This window comes from Pseudopodoces humilis, chromosome 1 (genome assembly GCF_049639895.1).
Source record: "Pseudopodoces humilis isolate 2021_Gansu_Grassland_sample_001 chromosome 1, ASM4963989v1, whole genome shotgun sequence".
Lineage (NCBI taxonomy): Eukaryota > Metazoa > Chordata > Aves > Passeriformes > Paridae > Pseudopodoces > Pseudopodoces humilis.
In genome coordinates, this window is record NC_142200.1 from 3,449,926 (window position 1) to 3,463,965 (window position 14,040).

A 14,040-nucleotide genomic window follows, 5' to 3' on the forward strand; every position below is an offset into this window, starting at 1 on the left:
GTGCTTCTTTTTGCTTCCTATTCCGTGAAAAGAAAGGCTCCCCTCCTCACTGTGCTTTTTAGTTTTAAATCTCAGGGCTATTACCAAGCATCAAATTTATTTCCTTAAGGTTCATCATATAATTTAAATGCAGATTACAACTTATGTTAACCCTTAGTTGAAGCAGTAGGTGGATTATTACGATGACAACTCATTGTTTCTCAGGCATTTCTCCTAATGCAAAACAAAGGGTCTGAAACAGTCCAAGTACAATTTGGTTCCTTTCTTCATTGAGAGGTTTCACTTGTACAGTCAGGCTGGTGCCAAAAACCACACGTTTTTTGGTCATCTTTAGGGTGTTCCAGGAAACATATTGTCAACAGATCTCAATTTTTCAGTAGGAAAAGCAAGTAGAAGAATGACTCTCCACTCCAGCCTTCCCCTTTTTTTCTCCACATGAAGACAGCTTTCAGGGCTTCTTTATTGATGAAGAATGACTCCAAACAGTTGTAAATCCTTTTTTTTTTTTCTTGCTTATGATCTCTCCTACCTGGCCAGCACAAGAAACTGTGATGCCCTCAAAGTGCCACTGCAGAAAGGGTTAAGGTTTATCAAACTACAGCCTCAATAAGCAGCTCGCAAAAGTGTTCTGTCCCCAGGGTAGGATCAGTGTATGAGAATTTGCTCAGATCATTTAATGTTTGTAACTTGATTTCCTGCCGGAAAGCTTTGGTGGGCGGAGTTTATGCTGAACCAGACAGAACTAGAGCTATTTCCTTCTCCAGATTGCTTGTGCATGTCCAGTCAAGCTCAACTGAATTAATAGCAACTGCCTTGTTTCCCCCACACACTCCTACCCATTCACCTTTTGCAGTGAAAATATGGGAAATGAGTGATAATCTTGATGTCAGGGCCTCAGGAGATGGGATGATCCCACAATCTTGGGGAAGTCCTGTTCATTCTCTGCACCTCTGGTCCACTTCTTGTTAAATTCTGGAGAAAGGATGCTCTAATGACCCCGCTCCCGCCCTACTGATTTCCTACATGACCTTGGGAAAGTCACTTAACATTTGCCTGCCTCCACCTTCCATGAAATGGAGAGGAAATCATCAGAAGGCTTCGCTCACTCTGCTGCCACCACCAGTATTTAATCATGGCCCATGAGGACTGAAAGTATAATTCTTTCTCATTTAAGCTTAAAGACAAGTTGCTGTTTTCTTCTGATCTGTGTTGGATCACCTGAAGTACTTCTGCAAGGAAAAACAGCCCTGTTATCCCCTACCACGCACCTAACTGAAAATTGATTCACTCATCCCCTGTCTTGGCTATCCCAGGAACCATGAGTTTCTTTCACATTCATCACTGGATGCAACCAAACCTCCTGGGAAAGGCCAGATCCTGTTCCAGGTGCTTGGTCTTTTACCAAAATTTTAGGTTTAATTGAAGTAGCCTGAGCTAAACCCCACCAAAGATGTTTTCATCAGTAGTGAAAACAGAGGTGTAAATGCAGGACCAGCCAAGTGGGATCCTACAGATCTCACAGGAGAACAAATGGCTGGGACCATTTGAGAGATCTACCCCATGCACAGCCTTGGGATTTTACTGGTTTAAATGGTGTCAGGTCAATTTAATTGAGGTTCAGTTGAAAATCCAGACACTTCATTGTTGAGGTGAAGGTGGGCAAGCCCCCTTCCCTCACTCAATTTTCAGCAGCACCATTGGAAAATCCTCCCCAGAGAAAACAGCAGTCACTCCAAACAAAAGAAATTAAGCACTGTGGGTTTTTTTTCTTTAACAGGATCAAAGAGGAAGCTCCTTTGAGGCACAGAGAAATTTCTGAGTGCCTTTTCTCACCCTTTTCCAATGCCTGTCTCCACACCAGCCTGTGAGCCCCAGTGCTGGATGCCTGGGGCAGCACCCTCTCCCCCCACCCAGATAGTATCCTGCCCTTAGGATGTGTCTACACTCCCAGGTGGAGCCCATTAAGCAGAATAGTCCGTTCCTTAGGCCTGGCTAAATCTGGAGGCCTGGGTGTGAGACAGAAAGTAGGCACTGTTCCTTATCATACAAGAGAGATTATGCAAGAATGTCCTGTAATGAGGAAAAAAGGTACTTTGAATAGGTATGTGGGGTTGGCTGCAGGTAACTTCTGGCAACGGTAGTGCTCTTGCAGCAGGGACCAGCCCTGGTTTCCAGTGCCAGATGAAGTGGGGCAACCCGCTGCCCCACATCAGCCTCCCTAAACCAAATGATCACTTCAGCTTCTATCAAAAAAAAAAGCACAAAATTTGAGTACAACATCAATGAAGGAACCATCACCAGGATCTAAAACTCAAAATCTTTATCTGCTACTGTTACTTCATCCTCCTTTCTGATTGCTGGCTCGCGTGCATGGGAATGCAACATGTATGGTTTCATTTTCCTAATTGTAATTATCCTGCAGACCACCTTCAGGCACACTGGGGACCACCAGTAGTGCAGGGACCGCATGTGAAGAAGCCCTGCCCTGGGAGATCCATCCCGCCTTCCCTGATGTGGTTAAAATGCCATTCCTGATTGTGGTGCCTGCAAGGATTTAACGATGTTCTCAGCCCAGAGGAGAGCTCTGGACTATGCCCTGTGCCTGAGAAAGCAGGACTGAGCTTCAGCTGTGTAGGAGGGCAGCTGCAAGAAACCAGGATATCTGCAGCAGTGGTGGAGTTCCCTTTATAGCCTACTGCATCTCTTTTACATCCAAGCGCAACCTCAGAGTCTCTGGACCGAGCTCTTTCTGTTCTGAAGCCTTTGCTGGCTATTAATACCTGGGGAATCTGTGAAGTAGGCAAACAAGGTTTTGATGAGTGTGGGAAAAAGGAAGGTGTTACCACGTATGAGTAAACTTCAGTTTCGCTCGTGCTGAATTAGTCAGTGCCTTCAAGTGAATTCCAAGTGCTGGTCCAGCTATTAAATGACTTCTTGAAGAGCTAAGTGTTCCATTTTTAGCCTCTACTGGAGAAAAAGCTAAATTTAAAAAATAATATTTGAACCAGAACTATTGCAAGGCTTTGGTGTTGTGTTTTTTTGGTGTGTTTTGGGGTGGTTTTTTTTTTGCATTTTTCAACTTTTTTATCTCTCCCAGAAAAAAATTTTAAAAAATGTAACCAATAGTCAACACACAGCAGTTTCTGGGACCTCTGCAAGCTGGAAAAATCCAGGTCACTTGTCATGCCCATGAATGTGATGTCTGAGTCAGGAAACCTCAGTGAGATGTTGCAGCCCCAGAGGAACATGATGTGATAAATGCCTCACCAAAGGACCAGAAGTAGCTGGTGTAGAGGATCAAGACACAAGCTCCAGTGACTGAGAAATTCGGTGGAGGACTTGCTCTATTTGAACATTTAGTGGATAGGAAGGAGGTATCAGTGCTGTAACATCAACACTGACATCTCAAGAATTCATGTTTCACTTCCTACCCTGGAGGAGTGGTTCCTCCTGCAACCTCTCCAACCCAGAGTTATCACTTTTCTGCTGCTCCCCCCTCTAACACAGCAGCTGTGAGAAGTGCTGTCTGCAGATGGCAAAAAGCAGAATCATTTTTTACATCAGTTCACTGTTAATGGTGTTGTGGCTTGAAGAAAGTTGAGTTTGATTGAAATGGAAATGACAGAAGGGGCAGGAAAGAAAAGTTTACAGAACTTCAGACAAAGCAGGTGTATGGATTGCATTTCTATCCTTTCTGCAAACATGGAGGCTGCGTGGGCTAGATCCAGGGAAGTGTCCCAGCTGTAATACGAGCACTTTGACAAGCACACATTACAACATAGCCAGGCTTTCCACTAACACTAAGGCAAACACAGCCTGCTGGGATTAGCATCTGTGCAGAGGTTAAAATCCTTCCACATTGCTTTTCAGTGCATTAGGCTGAAAAACATGCTCAAGGATGTTCACGTGCATGGGAGATTGTCGATATTTGTGCTGAAAATCCATTCAAATTCAGAAATCACAGCTAAGATGAAGACATTTTGATCCTCTTAAGGCTGTGACCTGATTGTGGAAACATTTCTCTTTGCCTGTTTTTCTAAAATACAGAGAAGCAAGGCAGAGGCTTGACTGAAGATAGATTCAGTCTTGCCAGGAAGCCTGAAGGTGTTCCCCAGTTGCATTGCCCATCAATTTTTAATGCTTCCATTTCCCCTCCAGCTCACAATGGACAAAAGCTCCCCTAGTCAGGATATTCTCTGATTCTGTGGTGCCCAAGAGTGTCAGCCAAACTGGTATGAATTTACACCCCCGGCCAAGAAACAACACTCCCAGGCACAGCAACCCTTCAGCCTCACCCATGCAAAAGGGAACAAGCTGGGTTTGACAGCACTTCTGAGGGAATGTGGTGGAGCCTCATGCTGTTGGCCCTTTTTCTTCTGCCAGAGCTGTCAAGCTGAGGCTGTACTCAAGCACTACAGTTTGCCATGTGACATTTCAGATGGGAAGCAAAAGAACGGCTTTGCCAACCACCGCTCTCAGGTTCTCCACTAAATAAAATCCAGATTACTGACATTTGCTGTGTCTGAGAGAAAGGCAGGTCTGTCATTTTTACAAACAATAAAGGGTGCAGAAAAACAAACGTATTCCCTCAGAGCCAAGCACAGTTCCCTTCATGCCTGGGAATCCCATGGAAGGGAAAGGCATCATGCTGTTCTAACAAGAAAAGATTTGACCAAAAATACCCAACCAAATTCAGCAACTGCGACACTTTTCTTTGGATTTGTTTGTCTGTTTCAGTTCTCAGGTTTTTTGGCTTTTAAAGAAAGCAGTCACAGGCAGACTTCTCCGTGGGTCCCACCATCACCTCTGCCCTCCAGAGCTTTCCCTGGGCTTTGCCAGACTGATTTTAGCACCACCAAAAGTCACGCTCTGAGTTTCATTAAAAAAACGCTGATGTGAAAAACAGATAATTTTCTCACTTTGAAAAAGTAGCAGGGAGTCAGACAGCAGAACCTAAATGTCAATTGCAAGGGAAGTCACAGTTTTTTTCTGTTCTCAGCAGACTTCTTTCCAAGGTGTGAATTTGCTGATGCCTAACCAAGGTTAAACTTATGCTCTGTGTTGAGAGGGGAAGGGGATGGAGAGAAGGAAAAAGCATTTCATCCAGCGGTGTGTTTCAAACTTGCAGACACCAAATGTCTTGAATATCCTTTGAAATCAATCAACAGATTCCAAAATTTTTATCCAAGGATCCATTTTATACATTTACACATATAACACTGTAGTTGCATAAGATTCATGGTGTTAAGAAACTTTGGTAAATTTTACTTATTTCCTTTACTCTTTTGAAACCATCATATGCCAAATCGCCCTTCTCAAGTCCTGCTGGAGGACTTGCTGTAGGTCCTAACAGGCTGGGATGTCAAGGCTGTGTTGTGCAACAGCCTGAAGCTGTGTCAGGGAAGGTTTAGGCTGGATATTATGGAAAGGTTCTTCACTTAGAGGGTGGCTGAGCACTGGAATAGGATCTCCAGGGAAGTGGTCACAGCACAAAGCCTCACAGAGCTCAAGAAGCATTTGGACAAAACTCTCATGTGTGACTTTTGGGGTTGTCCTCTGCAGGGCCAGGAGTTGAAGTCGATGATTCTTGTGGATCACTTCCAACTGAGGATATTCTATGATCTATGCTTTCAGGTCATCCCTTAACCACAGAGGAGGACTGCATACTTTGAACAATGTTCGCAGAAGCATAAAGCACTCTCAGACCATTCTGGTTTAGAGGATACCAGTTTAGTGCCTTTCAGGGAAGAGGTAAAAATATCCTTAAAAAGCAATAACATCTGAGGATCTCCTGATATTCATCTCTACATGTTTGTGTCTACTGAGGAATCACCTCATCCCTCTGTGCCTGTGACCCCAAGCCCCCTATTATTCTTTTTCAGTTTTTGAAGCCCTTGGCTGCCTCTGCAGTGACTTCTGGTAAGAGAGACCTCGACAAGTTAGAAATGAATGAAAACTTGTGATGGCGTCAGGTGCTCTGCTCCTGTTGCTCTGAATTTATGGTGGTTCTTTACACCACAGATCTAGACATGAGTTGTAGACACAAAGGTTGACAACCTGAGGCAAGGGCCTTGGCTATAAAGTGACATCAGCTCCTGAATCCCAGCTTGAGTCTGTGACAGCTGGGTCACCCCTGTGCCTCACACATACTCAGAACCACTAATGGGAGTTGTTAAATATATCCTGTATAGCCTCAGGAATGGGCAGCCTCCTCCCTTCATCCGTCAGGGGACTAAGGGCATCTCCTCTCAGAGGACAGGGGACACTGCTGCACTCAGCCCAGGCCTGTGTGGTCTCCCCTTGACTCTGCCCCCAGGCTCTTCTTTGTGATCTTTGTTTTCTCCTTCTTCTTCTTCTTCTTCTTCTTCTCCCTCTTCTTTCTCCTCTTTCTCTTTCTCATCACTTTTTTCATCTTTATCATCCTCCTCTTCCTTATTTCTTCTTTTCCTCCTCCTCTTCCTCCTTGTCATCACCATCTTTCTCCTTGCTCTTCTTCCTCCTCCTCTTCCTCCTCATCATCTTCATGTTCTTTTTCTTAGAATCATAGAATATTTTGTGTTGGAAGCAACCTTAAGGGTCATCCAGTTCCAACCCCTGGCCATGGGCAAGGACACCTTCCACTATCCCAGGTTGCTCCAAGCCTCATCCAACCTGGTCTTGAACACTTCCAGGGATGGGGCAGCCACAGCTTCTCTGGGCAACCTGTGCTAGTGCCTCACTACCCTCAAAGAGATTTTTCCTAATATCCCATCTAAACCTGTCTTCTGCAGTTTAAAGCAATTCTTGCTTCTCCTGTCACTCCACACCTTTGTCCAAAATCCCTCTCCAGCTCTCTTGGAGACCCTTTAGGCATTGGAAAGGGCTCTAACTTTTCTGTGAAGCTTTCTCTTCTGCAGGCTGAACAGTCCCAGCTCTCCCAGTCCTTTTTCCACAGCCGAGGTGCTCCAGTGCCGCTCTCTCCATTTCTCTCTCGTTCCTTTCCCCCCCTTCCCTCACACTCCCCTCACCCCCTTGACCCCGCCCACTCCCATAGGCCCCGCCCTTTCCCCGGCCACGCCCACACAGACCAGAGACCACGCCCCCTCGGCCGGCTGTTATCTCCTCATTGGCTGCTGCAGGCTCCACGTGACGCGGCGGCGGCGCGCGCGGGGGCGGGGCTGGGTGCGCGGGCGCGCTCGGGGCGGCGGCGGTGGCGGCTGCATGTGCGGGCGGGGGGCGGCGAACGGGGCCGGGCGGGCGGCGAGCGGAGCCGGGCGCGGGGCTAGCGGAGCCGGGCGCGGGGCTAGCGCAGCTCAGAGGAGCCGAGCCGAGCGGAGCCGGCGCGCAGGTCAGTGTGCGGGCGCGGAGGCGGGAGGGCGAAGGGAAGCGGTGGCGGTGGCCGCACGTGGGTCCGCCCGCGCAACAATGCGGGCGGGAGGGGTCCGTGCGCCGCCGGCTGCGGGGCCACCGCGGCGTGCGGAGGAGGCTGCGTGGTGCGATGTCCGCCCTGAGCGGGGTAATGGCTCCGCTGTAGCCATCCTGGGGCTGTGGTGGGGGGGCAGCAGCGTGCGTGCCCCCCCCCCCCCCCGATCCCCAGCGAGGCGGTTCACCTTCAGATTGAACCCAAAGTTAAGGGAGAGGAGTTACAGCCCCGGTGTGCTGGCATCACGCACGGTGCTTCCTCCCCGCCGTAGCCCCGCTGGGAGCCCACGCGCGATGCCGCAGTCCCCCACCCCATGGTGCGGACACGGAGCATCCCGGCGGAGCCCATGCCGCCGCGCTCCGTGGGTGGGACCCAGCGTGGGCACTGTCAGGGCTCCGCAGGGCCTCTCCACCCCCGTCCGGGGCCGGACGCAGCGATCGGTGTCACAAGGGGCCCAAGGGGGGAAGCACCGTGTTCCAGGCTGTCCGGTCTCGCCATCCCTAAGGATGTTTCCCTCTTCGTCAAGCGAATGAGGCTAACCTGCGTCGGTAGCTGCGGCAGGGATGGCCTCTCCTGGATCGTGTTTGGAGCAGGCTGCCGAGGGAGGTGGTGGAATTACCATCTCTGGAAGTGTTCAGAAAACATGTGGCTATGGCACATGGTGACATGGTTCAGTGGTGAACATGGTGGTGGTGCATTCATTAATGGTTGCACTTGGTGATCTTGGAGGTCTTTTCCAACCTGGATGATTCTGTATTTGAGCCTGTCTCATTAGGCTAACAAGCCATTCCTAGCCTTGCTATGGCATGGGGGCTTGGGAATGCCAGTAGCTGCCATTCCCTGGGCAGGCAGGTCACATCGTAGGAGAACAGCCCGTGCCATGCCTTTCTCTGCCGTAGCTAAAGTGGATTTTTGCATGCGCCTGGAATTACTAATCCAAGCAATTAGCTGGAATCTGTCAAGTTTGTGCTGCTGCCAGTTTCTCCAGTTCATTTGGTTACAGCTTCATCTTTCTGGTCAAAGAACTCAAATGTAAATGGGCAACCGAGTGTCTGGAGCTGCTGGGTTGGGTTTATGTACGTCTTTCTGGCCAGAGGACAATCAGCAAAAACACTGAGCCTTGATGAAGTTGTATGTTTATTGGCAGCACTGGAAAAAGAGTAATGTGAATAAATGGGGCTAGTGGCTTGTTTGTATACAAAATGTCGTGACTCTCCCTACCAGGTTGTGAGCTGGATTTAAACTCCACTGTTGTAAGACTCACTCCTCTTTTTTTCTTTTATTTTTTTTGTCACATCATTTCTGATAGCGGATGTTTAAAATTCTGCAAGTGGATTTAAAGCTGAGGGCCTTGTGGGCTCACCAGTGTTCTGCACCAGTATTAACAGTTTGTTGTCAGTTGGCTTCAGAGTTAACCACCCAGGTGCTGGCTGGCAGGGGCTGATGCAGCACAATCCCCTGACCCAGCCACTTTCTGGGGATCTCAGATGCCAGCAAATTTGACAGTTGGGCAAGTGAAGAGACTTTTAACCTCTGGTAAGTGCTCCAACCTGAAATTTGTTCCTTTTGGGAATATTAAAACTTTAACTTTGGTTAACTTGTGTCAAAGGTGTGTGCCTTTGACATGATGAGGCATCACCTTGTTGGCTTTGCTTAGGGAGAGGGCTGCTTACAGCAGCAAAAAGCTTTTGTTACAGCTATTTTATTTTTATGTGTGCCTTGATAGCTCAAAGGCTTCCAGTCAAGGCAATCCTGGGTGAGAACCATCCGCTGTGATTGGCCTGTTAAGTGCATTTCTTTGATTTGACAGCAGAAGTGCCTAGAGAAACATCAAAAACCCCAACATTAAGGCATGTTTCCAGCTTCATCATCTCTTGCAAGCCATGGAAATCAGTGGCTTGAAATCCAGCAGCACTTGATGTTAAAACAGTAAACATTGTGTCCTATCAATAACTTTAATTATGGTTTGGGTTTTGTCTTAAATAGACACACATTGTCATAGGGAATCAAAGTTTAGCATCCAGATGTGCTCAGTGGGGTGGTAGCGTCTTTGGACAGGGTGTGACACGCTTTTATAGCTTAAATTAAAATAAAAAAGGGATTTAGCAGCGTAGCATGCTGTTGTGTAAGAAAACTGCCAACTTTTGGGCTGAGACTGCGTGGTTTCTGGGCATCGTGTGCTGTGGCGTGTTGGCGGGTGGTGTTCCCAGGCAGCTTTGGATGGGGAGAGCAAGTTTTACCACTCTACAGCTGAACCCTGATGGGGTTTTTCAACCATAAAACGAAGTGCAGAGGAGGCTTTTTCTGTGCCACAGATAGCCAAATTGAAAGCAAAAATAAACACCTGTGAAAGCTGGGGTTTTTTGGTCATTGACAGAAAAGGAAAGTGCTGGTCTAGGGGCGGGTGTGAAGTCCAGTGTTCATTACGTTCCTAATCTGGAAAATACAGACTGTGGCACGTGGCAGCAGCCTGCATGGCTAATTTTACATCTTGTCCTTTTCCCTTTCTGATTTAATCCAAAATTAAGGAAAGGAAGCAGCACCCATTGGCCTATTAAATGTTCATTTTTGCCAAGTTACACCACTTTGCGAACACGAGACACAACCGGATTCCTGTGGCAAGGAGCCCTTAAAATTTCAACAGCTCTACCTATAAATATAGTCACCGTGAAAGGCAATCCGGCTTTAAAAGAAAAAAAAAAAAAACAACCATGCTCTTTTTTTAGTCCCACTGTATCTGCTTGACTTTAGTGCCATGCGATGCATCTCCAGCCGGGCGGTGAAGCCGAGGCGGTGTGGAACATTCAGTCTCCTGATTCCTCTTGCTAATTTATGTGAAGAATGGGTGCAAGCAGAGGAAAAAAAAAAATCGTTTTAGTTCTCCTGAAGATTTCTGGAGATGGGACAGTGGGGCTGGATCTCTGCAGCCACATCATGGCCTTTTGCAGAGGGACCTTTGGTGATTGCTTGGTCCTGGTGAGCTCTCAGGAGCTGCTGCTCTGCAGGGCCGTGTGGGATGGAGCCTGAAGCATCCCTTGGCTCTAAAGCAATGTCCCAGATGAAAATTAAAGGGAAGAAAGAAAGAAGCTGGCTGCCACCTCACCCCAGAGGTGTCTGGGCTCACCCACTGCTCTCTGACGCAACCACAGCAGCTTGGGGAGCTTGGGGGCTGGTTTTGGACATGCCCAGGGTTGCCCAGGGACAGGCTGGCCTCGGGAGTGGGTACAGCATGTTCTGGGCACTCCTCCAGGCCAGTGGGACCCCCCACCAGCCCCAGATGATGCAGTGGGGTGATGGCCACTGGCACATCCTGATGGAGAAGACAGCACTGCCTGCAGGGCTGGGATTTAGGTGGAGAAGCTCCAAGGGAGGGTGGTTTTGCAGCTTAGTGATGCTTTTCAGCTTGCCCTGTTTGCATGGCAGAAATCCACCTTTGTGGCCAGAGCAGCTGGGTCACCTTGCAGTGCCAAAACCTGCTGGGTACGGTTGGGATGGGGCACGGGCTGGGAAGCGTGTGGGAGTGGGGAGGGAATGCTCAGAGCAGGGAATTGCTGCGTATGCACTTGGGTGAAGTGCTGAGCCCGGGCTGTGCGGGAGCTGCAGACAGAACCCACACGTGACCGTCTGAATTTCAGATGATTGCTGGACCACTTTGCCAACAGTGTCTCGCAGCTCATCAGCTGCAATATCACTTCTTTTCTCCTTTTTTTTTCATTTCCTTTCCCCTTCCCCACCCTGCCTGATTTCGAAGCCGAAGCAGGAGGGATGAATACAGCACGGAGGGTGGCTGCAGCTGCGCGGGGTTTGTATCCAAATGGTTTCCTGGAAGGCAAGTTTTTTGTTGTTTTTCAATCTTAAAAATATTTTTACAGTGCGTGTCTCATATCGGGGCTGTTTGGATGTCAGGTTTAGTTTCCCATGACATGGAGTGATTAGAGGAGGGAGGGGAAGGAGGAGCTGGGTGCTGTTTTATGTGCAGATCTCTCTGCAGCAGTATCGTTGCCTATTGATGGTAAATGTGTTTCCTCTCATCTCTGTGATAGTTCTCGGAGATTTCCTCTTTTACGTCACTGCAGTTAATAAGATGTTTAACTTATGAGCTGGGGGCAATGTGCTGCGTTATCATGTTGCAAGGAACTGGGGGATGACGAAGTCCCGCACAGACTTGTGCTGGGAAGATCATATCAGTGCTGGGGAGAACAGCTGGGTTTGGAGTCAAACCATTGCCTTTCACCCTTAATGAACCTGACCTGGCTGCATCGCATTTTTTTTATCGTGACAATTATTATTTTCCTTCTAATACTGAGAGAGGCAACTCAGTCCTCTGTCTCTGCTGCATTGCTGGAGTCAAGGGTGCACCTTGATTTTTTTAAGCAGATTGTATCTGCCTGGCTAGATTTAAGTCCTTTTTTCCTCTTTTTTGGGGACCACTGAAGCATTTCATGAGAGTACCTGATGGCTTTTTGTGGTGATGCTGCAAGTGCAGTAACTGCAGATCCAGAGCCCTCTCCAGGAAAGTCCTTGTCTATGTGTTTTGCGTGTCACCGGTTGATTACAGAGTTAAGAAAGTGTTGCTGTTGTACATGCCTTGACCAGGAATAGCCTCCTTCCTGCCACAGTTTGCAAGGCGAGCTCATGGAGGGCAGGCAAGTTGGTCAATAAACGGTCTAAGCGGCACCCTAGGGAGTTCTGAACCAAAATGGGAACACTTGTGTCCTTCAACTCCTCCTTCCTTGCCAAGTTGATTTCTTCCCCCAGCTCCTTCTCCAACTTGCCACTCAAACCCCCTTCATTCTGCTGTGTTTTTCCACAAATGTTTTTCATGTGTGACAGCAGGGAGAAGAAAGCCCACAGGTGCTGCAGGGGGCTGCACTATCAGGCCAACCCTTGCCTGTGGCTTTGGGGGCCCTTTCACTTTGGTGACTTGGTGGCTGCAGGTGGGTTCACATCTGGCAGTTGTTGGGCTTGGAGTTGTCTCTGTCTGCCACCAGACCCAACCCAGTCACCTGCACCTATTCCAAGGCTCCCAGCTCATCCCCAGGGTTTGAGTCAGGTGGGGTGGCCATGGTATGCCTCTGGTGTGGAGGAGAGAAGGGCTCCGTAGCCTTATCAGGTAAATGGAGACATGGAGGGTTTGCAGGAGGAACAGCCACAGCTCTGGTGGTGGCATTTTCCAGCCTTTCATCAGGACCTGTTGCTCACAGGCCTGATGACATTTAGCTGCTGACTTGCTGTCACTGATTTTGCTCAATAACCCTTTTCTTTTTAACACTAAAATGCTGCTTAAGAAACAACATGCCACCAATATGTTCGGATGTTGATTTGGTTTTTGGGAGGCTCAGAGCCTCCCAGTTCTGCTTTTGCTCTGGGGAAGAAGCAACATGGTTGAGTGCAATTTTCAGCCCTCATGGGAACAGGGTCTTAAAAGATAACCCTACCACATCCCAGCTCATGCCCTCGCTGCTGGATGTGGGAGTCAATTTTTCTCACTCCTGCCATGCACAACAGCCCCTCTCTGTGCTTTTGCTGCGAGCTGGGAAAGGGGGAATTTCGGGTGCAACTCCAGGCGGTGCTGGCTCGGCACATGTCCCCAAGTGTCCCAGCTGGGTGGCTGCCTGGGGCCCCCTTCATGCAAACAGGGTCAGCAGCTGGGAAATAGCAGAGCAAAGTGCCTCCCTGGTAATTCCCAGCTGCCATTAAAGTGGCTTTAAAATAAATTCCCTCAAAGAGCAATTCCAAGTATTTGAGGGTTTGAACTTTTCTGGAGAAGGGTTTGGGAGCTGCCAGCTACCGCACTGCACCCTGGCACGCTGAGGAAAGGCACCAGGGCAATTGCCCTGATTATCTTAACATCTAAAAAACACTTTTTTGATGTCTAGATGATGTTTATTTATTAGCTGCATGTGCAACACAACTGTTGAAAATGAGGCACTGCTGGAGGCAGAGTTGTGCTAAACTGGGAAGATGGGTGGCTGGGCAGTGTCCTGGGCTGGAGGCAATGCCCAAGCCTCAGTGACCCTCACTGTGCCGTCCTACCTGGCCACCAGTGCTTACCCAGGGGTGCAGCACAGCCGGGTGCCCCTCACTGCACATTCCATGGCCGGCTCTGCTTGGTAACACGGGCACAACAGAAAACAAACTTTGCAGCAAGCTTTGCTCTCCCAGAGCCCCTGAAGGTTGCTTAAAAAAAACAAAACAAAACAAAAAACTTCAGAGCAATGTGGTCTTTCTTTTTCTCATGCTCATGAAAATTCTCATACCAAACCAGTAACCTCCACTGCCCCCAGTTCATTATTTTTTAAGGTGGCGTTAGGGGGCATTTAAGGGAAGGCTTGTCCCAGCCTCTGTGTCCCCTCCTCTCCTACATCCTGTCACGGCAAATTACAGCTTCATTCATGCTTGTGTGACAGGCACTAAAAGGGGGAGGTTTGGTCAACAAACTGGAAAGTTGGTCTCATCCCTGAAAGGCTCTGGATGTCCCTGTGCTGGTGCTCTCCAGGGTGATGTGTTACTGCATCCTGGCTGGTGCAACTTTTTGGTCACGGGAATGTCCCCGTGAAGCTGAGTACCCCGAGCTGGGGACAGCCAAGCTCTTCCCTGCAGACACAGTGCTGGGCTCTTGCCCAAGTCCCCTCTCC

At 48.6% G+C, this 14,040-nt stretch overlaps 1 protein-coding gene across 1 annotated transcript in view; it reads left to right on the forward strand.

Annotated features, from left to right (window-relative positions):
* The first annotated feature begins 7,185 nt into the window (after window positions 1-7,185).
* The window catches only part of PTP4A3 (protein tyrosine phosphatase 4A3), a 39,034-nt gene continuing 32,179 nt past the window's right edge, over window positions 7,186-14,040 (forward strand). Inside the window, exon 1 of the mRNA XM_005516876.3 lies at window positions 7,186-7,327. The gene's annotated coding sequence lies outside the window, so the exon portion shown is untranslated. The remainder of the gene's footprint in view (window positions 7,328-14,040) is intronic.